A 27,264-nucleotide genomic window follows, 5' to 3' on the forward strand; every position below is an offset into this window, starting at 1 on the left:
GAGGCGCCTGAGCTGGCACAATATTACCTCCTAGGTTGCCCTTACACTAGAACCCAAAACACATGGGCAAAGTGTGTGGTGAATGCAAAAGCATAGCCATGTTAGATTCTCACAAGCAAGCAGCAGCTTGCAGCAGAGACAAAGGAAACATCACTTGTCAGATCTGGTCATACTATCTATGTGGCACAAAGACACGCTCAGGCCTCCTCTATGTCTCTTTTTCTTTCCTTTGACAATTAAGAAGTACACATCCTCAGTGACAAAAAAAACCTGTAATCAATCATCATGCCACCCAAGAGATGATCTACCTTTAGAAAGTCGTCTCATGCTAAGCGTAAAGAGGCAGTCAGGCCAGTAGAGACATTTGAACAACGCCATCAAAGACTTCAAGCACAAGCTAGCATACAGGCAGCACTGAAGCATCAAGACACACCAGACCAGAGACAAGCCGGACAACAGGCTGATGCTGCAGTTGTCTGATGCTCAGCATAAAGAGGCAGCCAGAGCAGCAGTGGAAAACCATATGACAAGTTTGAGAAAATTGATACAAGAAAATCTGGGAATTTAGTCTTATAGACACTCGAGAAGTAAACATCCGCAGTGACAAAAACCCTGTACTTCATTCATCATGCCACCCAAGAGATGATATACTTTTGGAAAGTCATCAGATTCTCGGTGTAAAGAGGCAGGCAGGGCAGCAGAGGCAGTTGAACAACACCAGGAAAGACTTCACGCACAAGAAAGCAAACAGGAAGCCCAGAGACAGCAAGACACACCAGAGCAGAGACAAGCAAGACAACAGGCTGATGCAGTCGTCTGATGCTCGGCATAAACAGGCAGCCAGAGCAGCAGTGGAAAACCATAGGAAACGTTTGGTTACGTTGTATCCCAGGGAAACGTTGGGTATATCTGCTAATATATACATATATATTTTTTGAAGTTGCTCAGTAAACTCCGTAAAGTAAACAATAGCAAAGTTATGTAACTTGGTACAGCCCTAGAAGTAAGCAGCAAAACAGGCCGCTTCACCAATAACAGCCCTACCATTAGCCCCATCCCTCCTGAAAATCAAGAAAGAAGTGAAGTTCTGCTCTTCAAGGAACATCTCACCACCCACTGACCCCTTAATTGCCCCTCTTCCCCTCCCTCGTCCTATCTTCACCTCGCTCTCCTAACCTGCTCTCTCACTTTGTAATCTCCCCCTTTTGTGTACATTGGTCCTCTGTTCGCTAACTGTAGTTGTCCGATGTACACCCCATACATTCATATGTACACACATACCCTCTGCCCCTTTCTTCTTCTTGTCCCAATTTCCCAGCCCATCCAACATCCTCCTCTTAACCCTAGCTCTTTGAAGCGGTTTTCTGCATGTATATTGTGATAACAATCCTGAGTGAAATTCTAGATAAAACTCATGGTTCTGTAGTCACTGGCTGGAAGAAGGAAGACTTGCATGATACATTCTAGCTGAAGTTTACTTTTAAGATAATAGCAACATGAAACAATGCTAGGGACACTTTGCAACTTTACAAGACCATGCGCTGGCATCAACACTATCCAAACATGTGCAACATTTAAAATAAAAGATACTATTTAATGAATTAATTCAGTATTTATACAATGAAATATGAAGTATTGGTCATTTTCATGACTCCATACTGCAATCACAGGTAAATCTGGGAACACAAAATCCCATATTCAAATCAACATAGAACTAAGCCTTTTAATTTCAAGGTACAAACAACCTGCTTTCATTTTTATTTAATTGCTTTTTTTTACCCTAGCACCATACCTGAGTTCGGTTTTTCAATAGGGATCGGATCCGGGATCCGAGACTCGAACCTCTGTGCGTTGTCCTGCTTCCAAGAGCTGCGCGTTGCCCCTGTGCTATCCTCCTTTCACTTCATAAAGCCCTGTATCACATCTTCGAGGAAGCTCATGTGATGTCACCTGTAGCGTAATGGCGCTATTCAACAAACCCGCAGCAGAAACAAATATTTAATGACACCCCTGCTCAGGAACAATAGAGGTGAGTGTAGCCTGCACTCCTCTGGGTGGGTTGGATTAAACTTTTATCAGCAGGGAGTAAATAAAAGATCACCTGGCTGTTAAAATGAGAATCGCTGAAGACAATGGGCACCCGTTCCCTGTCCCTCATCAGAATGCAGGGATGAATATTCAGATGCAGTTTCCGGTTGTTTATGCTTCCATTTTGTGGGCGCATTCAATCTCGCTAATATAGACTGACAGGCCTATTTACACGCGTTCATTCACAGAGGGAGTACAGTAACATGGGCCATTCAATCTGTCTTGAACATTTTCATTCCGCGCCTAATTATTGCATTAACGTGAAAACGAGCGTGCTGTCTTTGCTCATCAGGATAAACACGTACAGCACACGGGCCCATGACTAGATCGTCTCTTTGTACCTAAGCCTATTTCTACAACCCTCTTTAATCAAAAAGCTTCAGGATGACTTTTGCGCCATAGTGCGCAGCCATTTTGAGTTGCTTCATGGGCCGTCATCGTGCGCTCTTTACGTTCACCCTTTCCTTGACTGTACCAAACAGGTTGGCATCATGAATCATACTGACACGTATCACAGTTTTTTTTTAAAATCTGTGACATCATAAAACAATCGTTCCAAGTGAGCTGAATTTCTAACTCTACTGATGGGATGTTCTTAGCTCTTGGAGAAATTTCTGACCTACATTTTTTTCCTTTGCATTTAAGTGTGTTTCTGTTACTGAATGAATCTATATGTAGCTTTATTCGGCATTTGTGCCATCAAAGCGACGTACATACCATAAAAATGACTTGTCAAATCAAAATTTCATGATAAAACCATATAAAAGGGCAAATAACATTCCTTTTAAAAACAGTATAAAACCATCAACCGGATTCAACCCCTTCATTTCGGCACGTGATCATTCTCCTTAACCATGCCCTGTGCAAATATCTAGCAAGCGGGGGACAGACTCGCATATTACCCCACACGCCAAGCCTTTAATTTTGCCCATACCAAGAACTCTTGAATCAGGCCACTTGTTGCGTCACCTCTATAAGGTCACAGAAAAGTGAACGGGCATAGCCTGGATTAACAACATCCAGGTACTGTTCGTATCCGAAAGTTATCTTGACCTCCAAATATTGTTGGCCACAAGAAAGCCTTGCACAGGCTGCCTCCACTGTTCGTCTGCAGTCCAATCTGCATGCTGTTTTTACCACAGTCTTAGAATTGGCTGGCATGCTAGATGGGCTTTCCTAGAGTGATCCCAAGCCCAATCTCATGCACCAGAATTTTCTGTGTTTCAGCCACCGGGTTGATCGACTTCCTTCCAGTGCCCGATAATTTTATTCTAGTAACTAGAGGGACAGCCCTGGGTCGGACAGGATGTAGTGGGCTGAAGAGTAGATATATAAACAGGGGGTAGTCCTTCTGATGTTACGATCACGAACGACGCATGCGCGAGCCTCGTTTTGGTTCGCACATGCGCGTTCGGAATAAACTACGTCCGTGCGGCAGTTGCCGCCGGGACTCCGGAAGGCACACACGCGTGTCCCGCGTCTCATTGCATGAATGTGAGTGCGTGTGTGTGAGCACGGGTTAGCCCGAGGCACGGGCTCGCCCACAACATCTGGCGACGAGGAGGGACGCGAACGAAGCGTTTTGCTGACACAACGCAGCATGTCAGCTGTTACGACGTTCCGCCGTTTCCCGAATCCAGCGCGAGCAAAGCGGATGTGCTTTCAAGCAAAGTGTGTGGCAGTAGCGGCCTGGAAAGGTGCTCGTGCGCTGCCCACATTTCAAAGAAACAGCATCACACTAATTTTTGGAACCCTGACAGTCCTTGAATCCAAGAGGACTGTACTGTGATCAGTGGCCAAGGCACGAGTGGTGACTGGACGACCACAAAAGTATAGAGGAAGGCCCAACAACTGAAAGCTCTACAGCTACGTCGCTCATCACTGCACAGCCGCCCGAGGTACGTCTGCTGTCTGTCCTAGTCAGGTTTGCGGCCTCTGAACCCAGAGGAGGTGCCTGTGCGACCTGTGAACATGGCGGAGAGTGACGGAGAAGCAGGGGAAGCGCAGGTGGTGGTGCGGAGACAACAGGGGTCTTTGTTACCCATGCAAGAATTCGACACGTCGGGCCCCTCCTCGAAAATAGGCCCAAGATGGTTGTTGTGGATAAAAAAATTGGACATGTACTTTACAGCTACAGGAGAAACCAATGACGACGCAAAAAGGGCAACTCTGCTGTACTCTGCGGGCATGGACGTCCTGCGCATTTATGAGTCCCTCAACCTGCAAGTGGTCACCTATGACGCGGTCAAAACCACCTTAAAGAATCATTTCATTCCGTTGTCCAATGCAGACTATGAGAGATTCCTTTTCTGTAGTGAAAAACAGCGGGAAGAGGAGTCACTTGACCAATTCTGCACTCGCCTACGTCAAATGGCCACGACATGTAGATGGGACAACGAAGAGACCATGATCAGAAATCAAGTAATCCAAGGCTGCAGCTCAGGCAAGCTCCGCAGACAGGTGTTGAGGGAGCCGGGTTGGACTCTTGTGCAGATCATGGACAGCGGAAGGACCTATGAGCTGGCTGAATCAAGGGGTGCCAAAATGGACGCGGCAGTGTGCCCCGGCAGGTCAGAAGAGGCGTTTGCGGTGGGGAAGCAGAGGTCGTCGAAGACGAGGTGGAGCCAGAAACGCCAGGAAGGTGGTCCAACGCCAGGGGCTGCGTCCATATGTCAATATTGCAGGTATGATTTACCGCACTCCGAGGAATGTCCTGCTAAGTCGAGATCCTGTGGCAGGTACAACGGGCCCGGACACTATGCCCGAATGTGTCGTGCTCCAGCGCCAGTTGCCACGCAAAGGGGTCCAGCCGGATTAATCGGCGGTAGTTCGAGGAGGCAAAGAAGCATCGCGACAGTAGAGCAGGAGATGCAGATGCTAAACATTGCTGAGGAAGAAGAGGAGGAGGATGAGGTGTTCTTCATATCGAGTTTGGCAAGAGGGGCAAAGAAAAAGAGGCAGCCCAAGTGTGTTGTGGACATTCATGGGGTGCCGACACAAGTGCTAATAGACACGGGAGCCTCGGTGTGCGTGCTTGCCTCCGATCACTATCAGTCAATACCGGGACCACCACCGTTGGACACTTCCACAGCAAAGATCTTCACGTTTGGCGGAGACACACCACTCCCCATTCAGGGTGTGTTTGTGGCACCTGTTTCCAGAGACAACAAAACCATAAAAGCACAATTTTTCGTCACTGACGTGAGTCCCCACTCCCGGCTCAGCTGTCATGATCTCTGCTTCCAAAAGGTCAGGGTTTTCCCAACTCCCTTGGAAGCAGATCCATAACCCAGGTTCCGAGTGCCAACCAGTCCCAATTGGGACCTTTTGGACCCAGTCCTGGCGCCAGTGGCACCAGGCTCATAAATATGCCCAGTCCCAGCGCTGGAAGCGCCGGGCTCATAATGCTTGGGTGGACTTACCTGCAGCAGACCATGCTGCTTACTTGCCTGCCAGTTGAGCCTCTGATCCTCTTCTGTTTGGAACTACTTTTCCTGTTGGGTGGGGCAGGAGCCACTCCCTAGGTTCAGAACACTGGAACTCTTCTGGAAAGCAGGAACTCTTTTCTTACTTAGGCGTGGCTGTGGAAGGAGACTTCTAAGCACTACAGGAGGCTATTTAAACCACACCCGATGGATGAATCTTGCTTTGCGTTATTCTGCATCCTCTGCAGCAGAACGCTCATCGTGTCTTCTGCATCTGATCCTGGGCCTAAGGAAAAAGGCTTACCATCCTGAATCCAGTCTTCAGCAACACCTATAAAGACAAGAAAGAACAGGTTAGCATTACGGTCTTCAGTGACAGCGCTTCAATTACCTGGTCCATCGGCTGTCACCAACGCCTCGCGCTGCATTCCGGCATCTGAAAGACAAAGGCTTACCTACTCTTCGTGCGCTCCGGAGGTCTTCGCACTGCATTCCGGCATCTGAAAGACAAAAGCTTACCAGCTCTTCGCACGCTCCGGAGGCCTTCGGCGCTGCATCCCGCATCTGAAAGACAAAACAAGGTGCGTTTAAAGACATTGGAGAACTTTAATACTCACGTGCCATTATTCCTTTCCACATCTAACCCAGTGGGTATTCCGGCACCCTGCAGCCACTCCGAACTTGTACCTGCAAAATAAAAAGACAGTTAGAGCGCATCGTGAAGCAGGCAACAAGCGCTTACTTACGTGCTTCCAGGCGCTTCCATTCATCACACGGGCTCCATCTTCAACTCACTTCAGCCCGTCATCCGCCATCGCCGGAACCCTGCAAAAACAAGAGACATCATTACTAAAGACTTTTAAAGACATTAGAATTACTCGAAACTTACCGTTCGTGCAGTAAACGACGGACAGCAGTCCTCTGAAGTCAAGAGGCCTGCTCCCCTTATCCAGTAAAGAAACTGGTTACAGCACCCTGCCCCGAGGCAGATGGAGAGCACGGCGTTCACTTACCTAAGGTGAGAGCGTTAACCTTTGGGGTTCTACAGGAGAAGAGAAAGGGAAGAAGAGAGAGACATTCAATAACCCAGTTCATTAATCCCATATTTTCTATCTGCAGACATCTTACCCTTCGAGTCAGACATACAGTGCACAGAGGTCCAGCCCAAAGAGCCAGCCGTGTGTTACACATCACCTTTGAAGATACGGTATACGCCCAGTCAAGACCGGCGCCTCTACGGGAATCAGGTGAGCATTACAGAACGCAAAGCCTACCGCAAAACTCCCGTCCAGACGCTATGGAAACCTCGGATACCGACCAGCTAGCCCAGTTGCTTGGGGAACTAAGGGCAGAAGTGCATGCAGCCCGTCAGGAAACGAACGCTCTAAGAAGGGAACTGATTATTTCCAAGGAGCGAACAGATGATCTCGCTAGACAATTGCTACAGTCACAAGCCGGACAGACCCCGTTACCCGCATCTGGGGGAAATGTTCCTTCTACATCCTCTATGAATCCAGTGCAGATCAACCTACCTGGGAATGTACCTCTGGCTCCGCCCGAACGATTTTCTGGTGACCCAAAGAGGTTTGCAGTATTTATCAATCAGTGCCGGTTGCATTTCTTATGCCGGCCAGCAGCCTTTCCAACTGATCAAGCTAAAGTAGCTTTCGTGCTTTCGTACCTTAGTGGCAATGCGGCAGACTGGTCGATCCCTCTAGTAAATCAAGATGATCCGGTCCTCCATGATTTTCAAGCTTTTCAGCTCAGTATGGAAAAACTGTTCGCAAGACATTCACAGGGGCAGGCCTTGGACAATGAGCTTCTTTCGTTGCGACAAGGTAATCAAGACCTTTTGGCTTATATTGCGTCTTTCAACAGACTGATAGTGGAAACTCAATGGCCTGAGGACAAAAGGATTACGCTGTTTTATAGAGGTCTATGTGGAGAGCTCAAAGATGTGTTAGCCCAAGTAGTGATCCCCCACAAGATTGTTCGGACTATATAGACTTAGTCGTTCAAATAGATCACAGACTGCAGAACAGGAAGGCCGATCGTTCCAAGTTTGATGCTCGAGTATTTTCCAAACCGCCAACTCCTTCCAAAGGAGTAGACTCCGGGGAACCCATGCAAATAGGGGGCCTGAAAGGTCCTCTAACACAAAAGGAGCGGGAAAGGAGAAAACAGTTGCAATTATGCCTCTATTGCGGAAACTCAGGGCACTTTCTTCGAGACTGTCCGGTGAAACCTGCCAAGAAGGCAGTAGGAGCTGCAGTTACCAAAGTTACAAACTCTGAGCAGGGAAACGACCTCGCCCGACAAGAATAGAGGTCCTCTTGCCGAGCGTGAAAACCAGTTCCGTGACCTCGCATTTCGTGATACCTATGGTCCTCATTAGCCCTGATAATCCGGATCGATTACATGCAATTGAAGCTTACGTCGACAGCGGTGCCATCGGCAATTATGTGGATCATGAAATGGTTTTGAGGATGAATCTAACTCTTTGTCCCAAGGCTGTAAAGGACAACATTACTACGGTGGATGGAACGGAGATAGGCTGTAAAGGACGTCATTACTACGGTGGATGGAACGGAGATAGCCTCCGGACCAGTAACGCATACCACTCAAGAAGTGACGCTAGTAAGTCAAGATGGACACCATGAGAAGATCGTGTTCGATGTGATCAAGGCTCCTCAGTTTCAGATTATTCTAGGAATACCTTGGTTAGAGAAACACAATCCTCTGATCGATTGGCGAGCAAGAACGGTCCAGTTTACAGAATGTGTCTCTACTTGTCACCCTCCACCTGGTGTTGCACTGGCAGCAATTTCTTCAGAGACTCCCCAGTTACCTCCCGAATACCTAGAATACCAAGATGTTTTCCGGAAGGACCAGGCTAACTCTCTACCTCCTCATAGGTCTTATGACTGCCAGATAGACCTGATACCTGGATCTACTCCTCCTTATAGTAGAATTTATGCCCTCACCGAGCCTGAGAACCTTCACCTTCGACAATACCTGGATCAATACCTGTCAAATGGGTTTATTCGTCCTTCCAAGTCCCCTGCTTCTTCAGCTTTGTTCTTCGTTCCAAAAAAGGAAGGAGACCTTATAATTTGTATAGATTATCGCTCCCTGAACCAGATCACCGTCAAGAATAGATATCCGTTACCTTTGATCCCTGAACTCATGGACCAAGTCAGAAAAGCATGCATATATACAAAGCTGGATCTTAGAGGAGCCTACCACTTGGATATCAAGTAGGGGATCAAGTCTGGTTATCCACCAAATATCTACCTCTAAAAGGGCCACGCACATTCAACCCAAGATACCTTGGTCCCTATTCCATCACTACCATAGTAAACCCAGTAGCGGTCAAGTTGGACTTGCCCCCGCACATGAAGATACATCCGGTCTTCCACGTCTCTCTATTAAAACCCGTGCAACCTCAAACCCGACTAACTAAATCTCCAAAACCCATCCTAGTTGATGGAGAACTCGAGTTTGAAGTCAAAAGCATTCTGGACTCCAAGATCTCCAAATCTAAACTATTTTACCTAATTGACTGGAAAGGCTACGGCCCCCAAGAGAGATCCTGGGAACCTGCTGAATATGTCCACGCTCCTCGCCTAATCAAAAGATTTCACCGAACATTTCCTGACAAGCCAAAACCCCCGGAGAAGCCCGGTTTGGGAGGGGCCTTGAGGGGGGGTACTGTCATGATCTCTGCTTCCAAAAGGTCAGGGTTTTCCCAACTCCCTTGGAAGCAGATCCATAACCCAGGTTCCGAGTGCCAACCAGTCCCAATTGGGACCTTTTGGACCCAGTCCTGGCGCCAGTGGCACCAGGCTCATAAATATGCCCAGTCCCAGCGCTGGAAGCGCCGGGCTCATAATGCTTGGGTGGACTTACCTGCAGCAGACCATGCTGCTTACTTGCCTGCCAGTTGAGCCTCTGATCCTCTTCTGTTTGGAACTACTTTTCCTGTTGGGTGGGGCAGGAGCCACTCCCTAGGTTCAGAACACTGGAACTCTTCTGGAAAGCAGGAACTCTTTTCTTACCTAGGCGTGGCTGTGGAAGGAGACACCTAAGCACTACAGGAGGCTATTTAAACCACACCCGATGGATGAATCTTGCTTTGCGTTATTCTGCATCCTCTGCAGCAGAACGCTCATCGTGTCTTCTGCATCTGATCCTGGGCCTAAGGAAAAAGGCTTACCATCCTGAATCCAGTCTTCAGCAACACCTATAAAGACAAGAAAGAACAGGTTAGCATTACCGTCTTCAGTGACAGCGCTTCACTTACCTGGTCCATCGGCTGTCACCAACGCCTCGTGCTGCATTCCGGCATCTGAAAGACAAAGGCTTACCTACTCTTCGTGCGCTCCGGAGGTCTTCGCACTGCATTCCGGCATCTGAAAGACAAAAGCTTACCAGCTCTTCGCACGCTCCGGAGGCCTTCGGCGCTGCATCCCGCATCTGAAAGACAAAACAAGGTGCGTTTAAAGACATTGGAGAACTTTAATACTCACGTGCCATTACTCCTTTCCACATCTAACCCAGTGGGTATTCCGGCACCCTGCAGCCGCTCCGAACTTGTACCTGCAAAATAAAAAGACAGTTAGAGCGCATCGTGAAGCAGGCAACAAGCGCTTACTTACGTGCTTCCAGGCGCTTCCATTCATCACACGGGCTCCATCTTCAACTCACTTCAGCCCGTCATCCGCCATCGCCGGAACCCTGCAAAAACAAGAGACATCATTACTAAAGACTTTTAAAGACATTAGAATTACTCGAAACTTACCGTTCGTGCAGTAAACGACGGACAGCAGTCCTCTGAAGTCAAGAGGCCTGCTCCCCTTATCCAGTGAAGAAACTGGTTACAGCACCCTGCCCCGAGGCAGATGGAGAGCACGTCGTTCACTTACCTAAGGTGAGAGCGTTAACCTTTGGGGTTCTACAGGAGAAGAGAAAGGGAAGAAGAGAGAGACATTCAATAACCCAGTTCATTAATCCCATATTTTCTATCTGCAGACATCTTACCCTTCAAGTCAGACATACAGTGCACAGAGGTCCAGCCCAAAGAGCCAGCCGTGTGTTACACATCACCTTTGAAGATACGGTATACGCCCAGTCAAGACCGGCGCCTCTACGGGAATCAGGTGAGCGTTACATCAACTGTGCGGCGTCAGAGGCGTTGGACCTCATGCATTTTGCGTTTGAAGTCTATCAAGTAGACATTGAGCAGCTATTGTCCAGATTCTCAGGAATGTTTACAGGGGTGGGAAAATTGAAAGCTCCTCCGGTACGCCTGCATATTGATGACACCATCAGGCCTACGGCCCTCAAACATAGGCGGATCCCGTTTCATATCCGCAAGCAAGCAGGTGGACGAAGATCTCCGCTCACTAGTCCGGATGGACATCATTGAAAGGGTGGAAGGCCCGACGCCCTGGGTCTCGCACATAGTGGAGAGAGAGACATATTACACCCACTCTTGATGACATTATTGGAGAACTGCAAGGGGCGAGAGTGTTCTCGAAGCTAGATCTGAGGGCGGGCTATCACCAGCTTGAGCTTCACCCAGATTCTCGTTATATCACGACGTTTATGACTCATGATGGCCTCTATCAGTTCAAGCGCCTGAGCTTCGGCATTTCATCAGCTGCAGAGGTCTTCCAAAATTCCATCAGGGGGGGCGCTAGCAGGACTGAAAGGCGTATTAAATATGAGTGATGACATCTTGGTATTCGCCGAATCCGAGACAGAACACCTGAGAAGACTGGAACTCACACTGAAGAGGTTGGAGGCATTGGGTCTCACCCTGCACAGTGAAAAGTGTGAATTTTTCAAAGACAAGATCGGGTTTTTTGGATTCATTTTTCAAGCCAGCGGCGTGTTGCCCGATCCTGCAAAGGTCAAGGACATTCGTGAGGCCACAGCACCCCAGTCCCCCACGGAGGTAAGGAGTTTCTTGGGGATGGTCAATTGCTGTGGTCGTTTCATCAAGGGTCTGGCCTCCCTGTCGGAACCCCTCAGGGCGTTGACCAAGAATGATGCCATCTGGGTGTGGGAAAGGAAGGAGCAGGAGGCCTTTCAGCCCATAAAAAATGCCCTGTCCGACAGGAACACCATGGCGTACTTTGACCCTTCCGCTGAGTCGGAGATTGTTGTTGACGATAGCCCGGTGGGTGTAGGGGCTGTATTGATGCAAGCGGAAAGGAGAGGGGGCATGCGACCCATCGCTTATGCGAGCAAGGCGCTCACGGACACGGAAAGGCGATATTCGCAGATAGAAAGAGAGGCCTTGGCCATTCTGTGGGGCTGTCACCATTTTCGTCTTTACATCCTGGGCAAGCCGGTCGTGGTCGTGACCGATCACAAGCCCCTGCTGCCCATCCTGGCGGGTGTCTCATCAAAGCCACCGCCCAGAATTGAGCGGTGGATGTTGGCTCTTATGGAAAATGGGGTCAAGCTGGTGTACAAGCCGGGGACCAATAACCCGGCTGACTTTTTGTCTCGACACCCAAATTATGAGAAGGCAGAACAGACCAAAGAGGTTTATGATTGCCAAGGGCTGCTCTGCCACATCGTGGACAGTGCTTTGCCGGTAGCGCTGTCCAGACTCACCATATCGACGGAGTCGTCCAAGTATGAGGTATTCCACATCATCAGAACGGCTGTGAGAAGTGGGGATTGGAGAGAGGTGCTCCAGAACAATTCCAGGCGGCAGGCAAATGCCCAAAAAGACCTTCAGGCACTCTGGAGGGTGAGGGACGAGCTGTCTATTTCAGACGACGGCCTACTGCTGAGGGGGAGGCAAATAATGATTCCACAGGCACTGAGGAAGCGTGTACTGCAATTGGTCCACATAGGGCATCAAGGGGTCGCCAAGACCAAGGCGAGACTCCGACCCCAGGTATGGTTCCCCGACCTAGAAGGGATGGTTGAGCTGTTTGTGAGAAGGTGCTTGCCGTGTCAAGCAGCGATCCCGGGGGAGAGGGCTCCACCAATCAGCTCTATGGAACGGAGCGAGAAGCCCTGGGGAACTGTCCACGTGGATTTTGGATCGACGGGTCGAGGCATGTATTTTCTGGCGGTGGTGGACCAATGGTTGAGGTAGTGGAGGTAGTGGAATCCACTGCGACTGAGTACACCACCAGAGCCCTCGACAAAATGTTCGCGACACATGGTTTTCCGGAGCTACTGTGTTTAGACAATGGCCCTCTCTTTACCGGCAGCCAATTCACCCAGTATCTCAAAGAAAGGGGCATCCATCATAGGAGAGTGTCGCCTTTGTGGCCGCGGGCAAATGGGGAGGCCGAAAGACTTATGCGCACTTTGAACAAGGTGCTGAGAATATCGGCAAGTGGAGGGGAAAATCTACATGAAAAGCTTGTGGAATTCCTGAGAGAGTACAGGACCACCCCTCATCAGTCAAAGGGCGTGGCCCCGCGGAAGCACTGTTCAGACGCTGCCCCCGTGGGATGATACCTGAGATAGAAGGCCGGGGACCTGGGGTCATTGATAATGAGAAAGTGAAGGAAGACCGAGAAGCACACAACCAGAGAGAGAGTGAGAGACGGGGCCTCCAAGACAAAGAAGTCGCCGTAGGCGACTCTCTGCTCGTCCGGAACCGCCGACCGGAAGGCAAACTGTCCCTCCCCTATGAGCCTCACCCATGGACAGTCACGCACGTGAAGGGCACAATGGTCACGGCGGCGTGTGAACGTGGGACGGTCACTCGTAACAGATCATTCTTCAAGAAGGTGGACACTTCAACGGAAGCCATTGATCTTGGAGAGGGTGCCCCCTCTGCGGATGTACGAGAAAATCCAGTGGCCGATGCCCCGCTGGGCGCTGTCCCGTCTGCCGATGATCCCAGCACAGTTCCGCAAAGTACCCCACGGTACCATGTGCGGAGAAACCGCAGACCGCCTGCTCGCCTCAAGGACTACTTCCTGGACTCTGAAGGATGAGCTGAGTTCACAGCGGCTCCACAACCCACTTTGGGTCATATGTTTGTATTTGCGGGTTTCACTGTTCTGAAGTAGTAATGGTTATGTTGTTTGTTTTAATTAAAGAAAAAAAGGGATGTGATGTTACGATCACGAACGACGCATGCGCGAGCCTCGTTTTGGTTCGCACATGCGCGTTCGGAATAAACTACGTCCGTGCGGCAGTTGCCGCCGGGACTCCGGAAGGCACACACGCGTGTCCCGCGTCTTATTGCATGAATGTGAGTGCGTGTGTGTGAGCACGGGTTAGCCCGAGGCACGGGCTCGCCCACAACAGTCCTGTCCTCACAAATTAAAGTCTGCAATAACTTCCTGCAGTCATGATTCACACCTTCCTAGATAACCTGAAAAGCGGTAGCTAATACTTATCGCTGGGGGAAGAACCAACCACCTTCTGAGATTAGTCTACATACGCCTTTTTATTATTTTGGCTCTTTATGTAGCTTTTCATTCATTTTTTTCTCAATTTTTTTTTAAAAACAACATAATTTTTAAACAGCAATCAATAAAATAGTGATAATGTGCAAAACAATAAACAGTGCAAATGCAGTCAATTACAAGTACAAAAAACACAGGCAAAAAGCATATCTATTTGGCATGCCTATACATATACTTAGAGAAACTAGAGATAGACACAATATTACTTCATATGAATCTCAACCTCATAGTTCTTATTTTGTAAAGTATCACATTTTGTGTCTGCTTTCTTTAGTCCAAGCAGTATGGGCCAATGAGGCTTGAAAAGTAAAGTCTTAAGGCACCTAGCGCTAGTAGTATGCCATAGAAGGACTGATCAGACTTGAAAGGTTAAGTCTGTATGCGTCTAGCGCTTGTGGAATGACCAGGGAAGACTGGTCAAAGACCAAGAGGGACTGGTCGACGTCTATGGAAAAATGGAGAGAATTTGATGTGATCCTTAATCGTGGTCCAAGGAACTCCGCCACGTGGATCACTGACGTTTCGGTTACTGTGAGTCACAACCTTCTTCTGGGGCCTTGTGTATGCAGGTCTCCCTAAAGACAAACAAAGGACATATGTGTACTCAGTGACAGGTACATTGGTGTGTCTTAGCTGAGTAAGCATTGGGAAGGTAAAATACCTTATTAGAAAAAATAAAATAAAAAACAAGTGACGGGCTGGGGGCTCTTTAGGCCCTTACACTGACCTTTCCATGAAGCAGTACAGCGATTCTGCTTCAGGTGTTTCTTTGGTTTCGGGACAACAGAAGCAGAGGTCTTGGAGTGATTTGCTGCTTGTGTTCTATGTGTTGCATAAATGACAGAGACAGTATGCTGCAGGGCCTGTCTTAAATTGTTGCCCTGTAGAATATGGATGGCAGAAAGAGGGGCGGCTAAGAAAGGATTCTACGCCGCTAAAGATTCAGAATTACAAATTAAATCAGCACAAAAGCGCACTGTCTGGGGAGCGGAAGAAGCTGATGGTGCATGCCTCAAAGTAAAAATGCTCACTCACCTTGCATGTGTAACAAGTCAGGGGCTCAGAGGCTCACCGCGATGTATGGTCAGTCCGAGTGCCTGGCTAAAATGGAGCTGTGCTGTTAGAATGTCATGCGCGCATGTGCAAACATTGTGTGGCTCAGTAGCGTGCATGCGCATATGGTCGAACGCCCATGTTGTCATTGCCATGGAGATGTTTATAGCAACGTAAAGCGTATTCATGTATAAAGCACCAACTTTGTTTTCTTTTGGGTGCGCAGGCTCTAGGCAGCGCATTTTAACGACTGTGTGTCGTCCCTACATCCAGTGGAAGCAAGGGGTACATGTAAATTCGCAGTAGCGCTCATGTGCCACCCAGGGGTCCCTGGGGGTGGGGCCGTAGGTTAGAATAACCCTGATGGATGAAATACAGAGGGAACTGAGGTGGAGTGCCTAGTATGTCTAATGTCGAGACATTCAGGGCAATACTTGCGGCGATGCCATTAGGATGTGGCAAAGATGCCGGTGTCTAGAGAGGGGCCGGCGCAGTAGAGTCAAGTCACTAGTAATGGGCTCAGTGTGTGACTGGTGTTGTGTAGACAGTCATCAAATCATAACGGCCTGAGCCGGGACCTCTAGTTGGGGCCAAGTCTTGTGACTTGTGTGTTGTTGGGACAAGGCTGTGATAAGTAGCATGTCAAACTGTGGTATCTGTATGGGCAAAATGGATGCAGGAGGCTGAGTTGAATAGGCCTGATGTACAGTTACTCAAGGGTAGGCTAGTCTCTAGGTTCCAGGGGGCTTACTGATGGGAAAATTGTCTCACTACTGGCTGTGAATGAGTAGGGCCAGAGGATAATGGTCATCCTGCGGACCGCAGTGTGTTGCTAAGGAGATCTGCTGGCTGGTCAGAAAGTGCAGATTTTTCACGGAAAAGAGGCATGGTGATCAGTGGGAGCAGCTTCATTAAGGTCTTTAGTCAAAGTTTGTAATTTGAAGATCCACCAAGCTTCCTTAAAGTTCAATGCATTGGAGGTATTGGAGGTCTCCAGGACTCTGTCGATAACCCACCATTTAAAGGAATCATGCCCGTGTTGGTACTCCATAAAGTGTGAAACCAATGGTGCTGTGTGGACTTTACACCTGATCCTGGATTTGTGTTCCCCAATTCTTTTATGCACAGGTCTCGAGGTTTGTCCCACATATCTTAGTTTACATGTGCATTCAATTACATAAATTACATTGGATGTTTTGCAATTCGTGAATTGGCGCAGTTCCCATTCCTTACCATCTATGGAGAATGATTTCCTTTTTTGTGTTTGATTGCAAGCCATGCAGCTCCCACAATGGTGGTGACCCCGGATCACGCGCATGTTCCATAAGGTAGATCTGGCAGGTTTGCATCTAGATCTGGCATGGGTTAGAAGGTCTTTGAGATTTTTGTTTCTCTTCCGGGCCATCCTTGGTAGTGATTCATCCGGTAGGTTGATTGTACTATGGGCCAGAATTTTTTTATCATGTGTTTGAATTGGGAAGTATTGGCTCTGAAGGTGGAGATACAGCCATAGTATTGTCTGTGGCAGGGTTGCGTTGTTTCGGAGTGAGAAGTGTTTCTCTGGGGGTGTAGAGAGCCCTCTTCATTGTGTTTTTTAACAGTTATTTTGGGTAGCCCCTACTTTCCAGTTTCTGTTGTAAATTGCTGGCATGGATCTTAAATTCTCTTGTTTCTGTGCAGTTTTTGCAGATCCTGAGAAATTGCCCATACAGAAGGTTATTTCGTACGTTCTTGGGATGGTGGCTTTTGTAATGCAGGATAGTATTTCTGTCTGTTTCCTTTCTGAAGATTGAGCATTTGAGCTGGTTGTCGGAGACGCTAATGTTGAGGTCCAAGAAGTTGATGTTAGTATTAATGTTATCCATGGTGAATTGGATATCCTCGGATTGTTCATTGATCCACATGAAAAAATTCTGTAGTTCTTGCTTGCGTTCTTCCCAGATGAAGATGATGTCATCTATGTATCTCCGCCAGAGACAGATGTTCTCCTTGAATGGATTGTTCGTGTTCAGTATGAAGCTGTGTTCATATTCAGCCATATAGATTATGGCCATGCTGGGGGCAAATGCCGCACCCATGGCAGTTCCGCAGGTTTGTAGATAAAATATGTCATTGAAGGAGAAAAAATTATTGGTGAGGGCTAATTCAAGCAGTTCCACTATAAAGTTTACTGGCATTCTTCTTTGTGTTATATGTGTGGTCAGGTGGTATCTGATACATTCAATAGCTTTGTCCTGGGGGATGCTTGTGTACAAGCTCTTTATGTCCATTGTGACAAGTTGGTTGTTGGTAGTATCCAATGGTTGATGCTCAAAGGCAGTGATGGTTGTCATGGTATCCTTAAGATATGAAGCAGTCTGTTGACACAGGGGTTTAAGGAAGTAATCAATGAATTAGCATATTGGTCCCAGGATTGAGCCGCACCCTGATACTATTGGTCTTCCCGGAGATGTGCTGCTGTTCTTATGAATCTTAGGTAAAGCATAGAATGCAGGAGGTCTGCCCTCTGTGGTGTTAAGGAAGGCATCTTCTTTTTCGGAGATCCAATTTTATTCACCAGTTCAGATACAAACCCAAAATAGAAGTGGTTTGATGGAAATTAGATGCTCAATGGGACACAAATCACATTCAATATGCAGTATTGCATTGGGCGCACTACTGGTTTGCATCACCAGAGATTTTAGGAATTTATTTTCTACCACGCTCAAAGGTCCTAATTTGGCATGGCCTCAGATCTATGCACCATGTACTGCAGCTGAGGTGGCTTGTATTCTATCAAAGGCGAAACCCCGCTATCACGGAGGCGCAAGGTTGGGTGGCATGGGGGCATCCAGAGGCAGAGGAGCAGGTGGAACCCTGTTTGTGCCGGCACCCCAGCGGAGGGCTGGAATGACGGTTTTTCGCGGGCCCAGGCGGCGAGGGGTGGACACAGTGACACCAGCCTGGGGGCTTGAGTAGAGTCCAGGAAGACGGGGAGAGCATGTTCTCTGCCTCGTCCTGCCTGACTGTCGCCGCCGGGCCTGGATCACACAAAGCCACCTAAGAGTCTTTTTCTTCTGCCACTCGAGCCTCTGAACTCTGCTGCCATCTCTGCCAGTTGTGTGCCGTCCCTGGACGGAGGAAGAAGCTGGCACTGTGAAGATCTCTGTCCGTCGACAGGGGGCATCGCTTTGCAGTGAAGGTAAGGCGGGTCGGGTTTGTGCAGTGGTGGGAGAGGGTCTGTGCTGGGGTGGTTGTGTGGGTGGATCCAGGCTGGGGGGGGGGGGCGCAGAGCCGGGGCTTGTAATTTTGTTTGTGTTTCTTGGGATTTTTACATATTGGAGCGTTAGGCTGAGAGGGGGTGGTGATTTGTACATACTACCACTGGTTTCATTTTCACCGCACGAGCAAGGTTGCAGGGTTAAGTCAGGCAGGCGGAGATTGGTGCGAGAGGGACAATGTTGTGTCTCTTGCGGAAGTGATAACAATCTGCTGTGTTTTGGAGGGCATTGTCCTCGAGGTGTCGAAGAGAGGCTAATAAAGTAAAGCAGCTGAGGGGTTACCTAGGCAACGGAGGCCCAGGGATTGAGGAATCATTTTGAATGGTCCATTTCATTCACAGAAATATCATGTCAGCGTATCATAGTGTGAAGAGAAGTCACACATTAGTCTGCCAGGATACTCATGATAACCCGGGGGACGAATGGGGGAGTTGGGTTGGGTTTCGGGTGTGCCCCCTGTATTCGGTTGTGCAGGTGGGGGCAATGGGTCACCCTCTGACAAATAGTTGGGGAGGGTGGCAGATTGGGTCACCACAGGGAGGATGGGGGTTGCTGGCCAGGGACGCCCCAGGGCAGCAAGTGCAGCAGCAAAGGGGGTGAATGCCCAGTGCAGGGGTAATGATGGCCCCTCCGTCGGGTGCCCACGGGGGAACAGGTGAGCACTCGCAGGCACCTGGGAATGTGGGGAATAATGCGGTTACCGTAAGAGTGCAAGAAACAGTAACAGCAGGCAAAGGGAAACGTTCACCAAAGGGCGAGCAGGCAGGGCAAGCCTCCACTCCAGTGTTAGCAACAGCTCAGGTTATGTTGGCCTGGCATGTACCTATGGAAACAAGGGAAACTATTTGGAAATAAAAGTACACTGACATATTCTCTCTCCTGGATTATGGAATGGTGGAGGAATACAAAGAGGGAAAAAATTAGGGAAAGGAGAAAACATTCTTTGTGGACAGGTCATTAGCCAACTGGGTGACAGGCTTTCGATATTCGCTGTCATACTACTGGAAAAATGCCCAGAGCTGAGTCAAACGTTGTGGTCTTATAATCATCTGATATTGACCATGCATCATGACTGAATATTTGGTGCTTGGTTGGTGTATAATGAGAAGTTTAGTAGCGCCAAGGCAGGCAATAGGGCACTTGATTGGGCGCCTAGGGCGATGGGCTTGTGGGCTAGCTGCATGGCAGCGCGCCCATCCGGTGTTAAGGGGTTTGTGCCGGGATGACTGGCCCAGTCCTTTCGGACCAGCGGGGGGAGCAGGGATAGCGGGGACAGAAAAGGGGCATGTTGGGCCTACAATAATCATCCTGTGCTAGGACGGTCTGCAACCTTAAGCATCTCTGCTCATTCTGTGGGGTGTCAGGGCATGGAGAAGTTAAATCCATCAAGCGCAGCAAAGAACAGAAATAGGAGCACAATGAGGGGGTCGCCACCGGCGGGACTACCTTCCCCGCTGCATCTGGAGGTTGTGAGGGCTTGGGCTAATGGGTACCCTCGGGTGTTTGATGCAGGTTTTTTAGTTGAGGGGTTTTCACAGGGTTTCAGGATACCAGTGGAGGGGCTACACACCCCCTTAGTGCCGGGGAACCAGAGTTCGGCTTGGGCTTGGGCGCAACTGGGACTACTGAAAGAAAAAGTGGAGAAGAAGGTGAAACTGGGGAGGGTGGCAAGGCCATTTTGCTCTGCCCTGGGGATTGTCCCTAAAAAGGAGCCAGGGAGGTATAGGTTGATTCATAACTTACCTTTTCCGAAGGGGGCGTTGGTGAACAATGCCATAAATAGCAACCCATGTTCAGTAAAATATGCATCTTTTGATTCAGCAGTGGCAAGGTTCAGCAAAATGGGAAAAGGGGCTGTAATGACCAAGACGGACATTGAGACCGCCTTCCGGCTGCTGCCAGTGCACCCTGAGGATTATCACCTTTTGGGGTTCCAAGTAGAGGGCACATTCTATTATGACAGGTGTTTACCAATGGGGTGCTCTATCTCATGCGCCTACTTTGAGAGATTTAGTACATTCCTCGAGCGGATGGTCAGGGGGGAGTGTGTCGGGGCCCAAGTTTTGTACTACTTGGATGACTTCAGGGCACTATGGAGTGCGCCAGGGCACCAGGGACCTTTCAGGGGGTGGCAGGGAAGATGGTGGGCCCCTTGGAGCCAGAGAAGACCGATCGGCCCTCCACCTCGCTTTGTTTTTTAGGCATTGAAATTAACTCTGAGGCAGGGGAATGCCGGCTACCTCCTGACAAAGTGCAAGGTTTTAGAGGGGCAGTGTCTGCATGCGTGGGGGCCATGAAGGTGACCTTAGGGCAGCTGCAGAGCTTGTTGGGACAGTTGAATGTTGCCCTCAGAATTATTCCAATGGAGGGCCCTTCTCCAATTCTATCGCGGGTGCCATGTCAGGGCTGACAAAACCACACCATCATACCAGGTTGCCCAAAGAACAAACATAAGACTTGATGGTTTGGGAACGTTTCTTGAGGGACTTCAATGGGGTACGAGTATGGTCAGAAAGCATGAAAAAGAACAATCAATTGGGCCTGTTCAGTGTTGCTGCTGGGAGTGTGATGTTCGGGCAAACTTGGTTTACAAATGGTGTGGGCAACGGTGGCCAGACGACTGGCAGAAGGACAGTTTGTGCAGGAACATTACATTTTTGGAACCTTTCCCCATTGTGGTAGCCCTGTCCATTTGGGGAAGGAGTTGAGGGGCAAGTATGTGTGTTTTGGTCAGATAGTATGTCTGTAGTCTGCTCAATTAACAGCCAGAGTATAACACATCCTATGGTATTGAGATCGCTGAAGAAATTGGTGTTGCTGTATTTAAAGGCCAATAATCATTTCAGGGCGAAGCATGTTCCGGGTGTTTTCAATAATGGTGCTTATGCTTTGTCCGGTTTTAAAATGCAGGAATTCCAGCGATGGTTACCGGCGGACCCAGTGATGGCAGCCTTCCCGGAGACTCTTTGGGTGCTTGGTGCCCGGAATTAGCTCCTATGGTCAATGTATCGGTATCAGGGAGGACGAAGAGAGCTTACGAGAAGGCCTTTGGCGAATTCAGGGAATTTTGCACAAGGCAGGGCTGATAAGACATATTCCATAAAAATGCTGCTAGGGGTTTTCTGGGTCACCTACATTCTGAGGGGGGGTGATGGTGGGGATTGCTAGAACAAAGATGACAGCCATCGGTATCTTCGCAGGGGTACAAGGAAGGACCTCAACATCCACTGATTCTGCGATAAAAAAGGCAATCGCAGTTTGGAGGAGGGCAGGGGCACCAGCAGGGGATAGTAGGAGGCCATTGGACTCTGAGAGGTTGGTAGGACTGGTACAGGTACTGGGGGGATCTGCAGGGATGAATGCGAAAAGGGGTTGTTCAGGGCGGTCTTCGTGACAGCATTTTTTGGGGCCCTCAGGATCGGATAAACTGTGGGTTCTTCCATGGCAGATTTGTCAGGGGGTCTGACCAGGAACGATTTGTTGTTTGAGGGGGAGGTCTGGACACACATTCGGTTGAGAAGGTCAATCATGGACCAGGAAGGAAAGGGGGCCAGGTTAACTTTAGCAACGCATGTCTAGGATTTGCCCTATTAAGGTGTTACGAGCCTACCTGTTTTTCAGGGGGGATCAGTCAGGCACCCTTTTCCTGCACAAAGACGGGTTCATGTGTATCCAGGTTCCAGTTTAGGAAGGTATTTGGCAAAGCCTTGAAGGGGCGGGATTAGAGGGTTTGGGGTTTGCCCCACATTCATTTAGGATATGGGCGTCCACTAAAGTCACCGCGTACGGGGCTGGTGAGGGACAGAACAAGGCATTGGGGAGATGGCGGTCTCATGCTTATAGGGGTTACATCAGACCACACCTATTGTGTTGAAAATAGGCAGAGTGGAGTGCTAGCTATACTGGGCACTCTGTGTTTTTCAAAATGTGTTTAATTAAAATGCTAATACACTCTTTTCTTGTTATAAGGGAGGAGATGGTGAAGCCTGTGGTGTGGGTCGTGGGGCACTCATTCATCCGAAGGATGGAGCAGAGGGTGCAAGAGAGACCAGTTCTGATGAATGAGGTGGCGGACGCTGACATTCATTGGATCTATGTCTGCACGCAAATTGAATGGCGAGCTAGCCCGGGTGGCCGGTCGCACGGAGCAGCTTCACATCATCAGAATGGCTTAGTGAGGCGCCCAGGGACGTCTCATCAAGATGGGGTGCATCTTTCCGTGCATGGAACTCAATTTTATGGCAGAACTTTGTGGACTGGATACAAACTGTTATATTTTTGGGGTGGGGTGTGGCGTGGTGAGTGGGGGAGGACCAACGGGACACTGAGATCCCTTTCCGGGGAACTCCTTGAGCGGGAATGGGACACAGCAACCAGAGGCTTCCAACGGGGGCAGCAGGACCAGGGGGCAGCTGGCTCGGCAAGAAAAGGGAACTGCCTTCTGGTGATGCCTCCCATCTAGAGCATGGTGGGGAGGGGATAGGGCCTCACCGCCATGCAATGCCCTGGCAGGGGGGCGGAGTGCCATGGGTTTCCCTGGACCACTTGCAAGTAAGAAATGTTGTTTATGGATGGAATGTACTATTATGTAACGTCACATTTTTGGAGTGCATTATGGATTTGCTATGAGATAAAAAGAATGTGGCCGTTTTGGCTTCCAACCAAAGATACAAGCCTGGTGTGTTCTCCTTTCACCCAAGCTTGCCCCCTTGCTTAGTCCAATAGTTCTAAAGCGGGTGTCAAAGCTCCTCTCCCATGTGTTTGGAAGACCTTCCTGATACCCCCACTATACTTGTTTAAGGTTGTAGTTGCTTTTATGACTTGCTCATGCCAGGTACAATTTTCTGCAAAACACAACCCCGGATAATTGTATGTGTCAACCTGCTCCAGTATGACTCCTTCTATCTCGACATTAACTTTTGTATGTTTGGCTGATCTGCGTCTAAAAACAAAGGTTTTTGTTTTACTTTTGTTTTTAGCCAAACAAAGGTTGCCACACTTCTTCACAAAAACAGCTGTGGTGTGCTTAATACCCGTAGGAGTAGTTGCTAACAGCACTGCATCATCCGCAAAGAACAAGGCAGTGAAGCGCAAGTTATCCACCATCGGGGGGGGGGGGGATCCATAATATTGGCCTCCAACTCTACAATTGAACTGTTAATGTAAATATAAAATAGGATTTGTGCCAAAACACATCCTAGCCTTACTCCACGCTGCACCTCAAAGCTCTCTGTATTTTCCCTACTCAACCCCCATCGCACCAAAGCCCTATTATTGGAGTATAATACTTGTATAATAGACAACAAACCAGCCGGGATGTTAAGTCCTATTAGAGTCTGTCACAGCTTGTTCCCGGGGACTGAATCAAAGGCTGTCTTTAAGTCAGCAAACACAGCATAAACCTTGTTATTATTCAAGGCCGTGTACTTGCTGACAATAAGGTCTAGCCTGAGGCAGTGCTCAACGGTCCCCATTCCCCGTTTGAAGCCTACCTGTAATGTACTCATTATCCCACTAGTCTCGGCCCATTCTTGCAAGTGACCTAAGATTACTTTAGCAAACAATTTCCCAGCCCCATCTAACAGGGGGATGGGGCGATAGTTCTATGGTGAGTCTTTAGCTCCCTTCTTAAAGATAGGCACAATTACTGCCTCCCGCTGAGTTTGGGAGGCTACACCCTGCTGAATCGCTGCATTAAAAACTCTAGTCAATACGGGGACCCCATTTGTTCAATTCATTTTTATAGAAGTCTACTGGTATACAGTCGGGGCCTGGTGTTTTCCCCTTTCTCAGAACTCTAATCGCTTTCTCCACCTCGTTCTTACTCACAACGAGATCAGTAGAGTACACAGGTTGAATGGTACCTCACTCAATGAGCTAGCAAACACCTCTGGATCTTTATACAAGCTCTAGAAGTGATTACACCAAACATTCGGTGCCATACTACATTTCAAGTCACACGAAGCATCCTGTTCTATGCCAGAAACAAGTTTGAGGAAGGTACGTGTATCATTATTCTCACATCCCTCCTGCATAGTCTCCCATTTTGTCTGGAAAAACAGTTTTTTCTCACGTTCTACCAGTGACTTGTAAGTGGATCTACGATTCTGCAAAACATTAATATCAGCATTTGTACCCCTTTTTAGGCATTTCACAAGATTTGCTTTTCACAATCGGCACTCCTTGTCGTACCATCCCTGGGATGTTAAGGCACGTAACTTGGCTTTGCTCTTTTTCTCTGGCTTAGTAAACAAGGGCTGTAAAACTGCAACCATGTCTACATAACCATTTATTACTGCTGCTGCTCCTGCAGTCAGATTACAAATTGTTGACATCTGCCTTAAAATTAGGTTGTAGATGTCTCCATGACACTCTTTACTCAACACCTCTGCCCACTTCACAACCCTTCTTCTTTGGCCAATAGACTCAATTGAAGTTACTGCTCGAGAATCTTAGGACTCAGCCATATGTCCTAGGACAGCTGATAAACAGCACTTCATTGGCCTGTGGTCACTCTCTCTGCAATCCATCACCTCAAACGAGTTGATCAAATCCCAGTCTTTTGCTCCTATCATGGCATAATATATTCTGCTTGAGCCATTGTGCCCATAAAAGATTTTCTTTGTTGGCTGATCCATAGCCCAACCGTCATTGCATGCCCTGGGGTTGAGATCATTTAAGAGTTGTGCTACCTCAACAGCTAACGGGTGTGGTTTTTTAGGGTAGTCCGCCTTTAAAGATGGACTTCCCCAGGTGGCATCCTGATCGTCCCACACATCATCCAATACTCTCAAAGGTTCATATTGAAGATTCAAATCGCCTACTACCATGGTTACTAAGTGGGGACTCTCAGGGTTGTCACCACCCACGATGATCTCATTCATCATTTGCAGGGATTGTATTGGTGTGGACCCCATGATTCTATTATACACATTAAATAGGTGTACTTTGGTTCCCCCAATAGTTCTAAATTTCATAATCTGCAAGTCCAGGAGGTCTGTCGAAACTTAGACAGCCTCCCAGTTTAGTAGTGAACTAACCCAGGTCAATAGGCCTCCACTCGGTTGACCCCTTGCCCCCTTTTTTGCCGGAATCATATACACCAAAAATCCTTGTAATTCAATTGGATCAGAGTCCCATGTCTCTTGGAGAAAAAGTATGTCAAAACCCTGTATAAAACTTCTCCAATCAGGGTCCTCCATGTGTTTAGCCAGACCAGCAATGTTCCATGAAATGCAATTAATGTCTCGCTGGACTGGGGTTTCTGGTAAGTTCCGGGGAAGTAAGAGTCAATCGGCCTCATTCAGATCAGGATCCACCCTGTCCTGGGTTTCTGACCCCCTTAACTGGCCCAGGACTCTTCAACTGGGTCCACAGTGGTGATAGGTCGATTTTATTGAAATGTTCGTGCCATTGGGAGGATATGAGCGTAGTGCTATTGACAACAGACCATAGGCCAGAGATTCGTTCCTTAGGGTTAAGTGCATGAAATTGGTACTGCCCACCGGCATCCTCACCCATGACAAAATATCCTCTTTAATGAGGGAATTACAGCCCCTTATGCTTCTCATCCAGTGTGTCACTTTATTGACTAGCGAGTCACAGTTTTCAAACTGTCCTTTTAGTAAACTAGGGACATTATGCAAGTAAACATTATGGCTACTGCGGTGATGTGCACTCTTGCTCCCAGGGTAAATAAATTAATGTCCGGACTCTGGTCTCCTTGCCCTTTGTACCCATTGTGCACAGTACGTTGTAGTGTTTGTTGAGGCCTCCTACATGGATTGGCTTGTGCAAATCTGTCAATTACTGCTGCAATCGCTGGGCTGGCCCTACTGTTGCAAAACATTTTGTCGGCCTGATCATGATCTTTGGGCCGTAGTGCCTAGCCCCATTTGAAGCGTTTCCTCCGCCATCACGTGTATCTGGTAGAGTTGTGTTCTAGAATACCTTCAGCCCTCTAGTAGCACTTGTTGCTTTTGTGCGATTTGAGTCCAAACCAGGGCCCTCTGTGGCCGGTGCAACCTTTATCGGCTTAAGTGGTGCTGGGCCTGCTTTAGAACCCCCAGCAGTGCCCCCTGAGCTGGTACCAGCTCTAGACCATCAACCACAGCCGCAGATCTGACAATGTGCATCCTTGGATCGCTTTATAAGGCTTGCATTCCCCCGAGCTGCAGCATCTTTGAGCAGGATATCCATTTTCCCTGCCATGACTTGAATTAGTACCCTGATCTCACACATTTCTTCCAGGTCTGGCATATACATTGATGCCCCGGGACAATACTCCCCTATTTTGTTGGAGGCGGTGTCCCTTTTCTTGCTTAAGTCTAATTCATGGCCACCCAATAAATCCACCAAGGGTGCACATCTGTTGGATGTCACTAAGTCGCAGACAAGTGTTGGCTCCTATGCCATCTCTACTTCCAATGCGCTATTATTGGGCAGAGGTTACGATAACTCAACTAGAATGCCCTCACAATATCTCCATGGAGTCCCTGTTATTTCGCTGTGTAAGCAAATCCACCACTACTTGTCACTTTTTGCTTATCTATCGACCTCCGGGTACTTCCCAAAGCAGTTTCCTTGAAACATTTCCTGATCTCGTAGCTAACCTTCAAGTCCAATACACTCACCTAGTGGTTCTGGGGGATTTTAATGTAAAATATAATCGTCCCAAGCCTCCTGCTCTGGATCAGTATGCTGAGGGTCTGGCGGACCGCCAACTTTATTAACACATTGATAGCCCTACTCATAAACTGGGCAATATGCTTGATCTGATCTTCTCAGAAAAAACCCTCTTAATACTTCAGTCAGTTGAACCTGTTATGTTGTCCGACCACTGTCTGATCCCGTGTAGACTTGAAAATATAGGTAAGCCCACTAACATCTCAGGAGAAAAAATCTGGCAGCGCTCCTGGCGTGCTGTGAACACTCAAAATCTGGCTGGTTTAATTCAAGTGAAATGCTGTAAGGAACCTACAGTGT

Source organism: Ambystoma mexicanum, chromosome 5q (genome assembly GCF_040938575.1).
Source record: "Ambystoma mexicanum isolate Mex_15411 chromosome 5q, UKY_AmexF1_1, whole genome shotgun sequence".
NCBI classification, from domain to species: Eukaryota; Metazoa; Chordata; class Amphibia; order Caudata; family Ambystomatidae; genus Ambystoma; species Ambystoma mexicanum.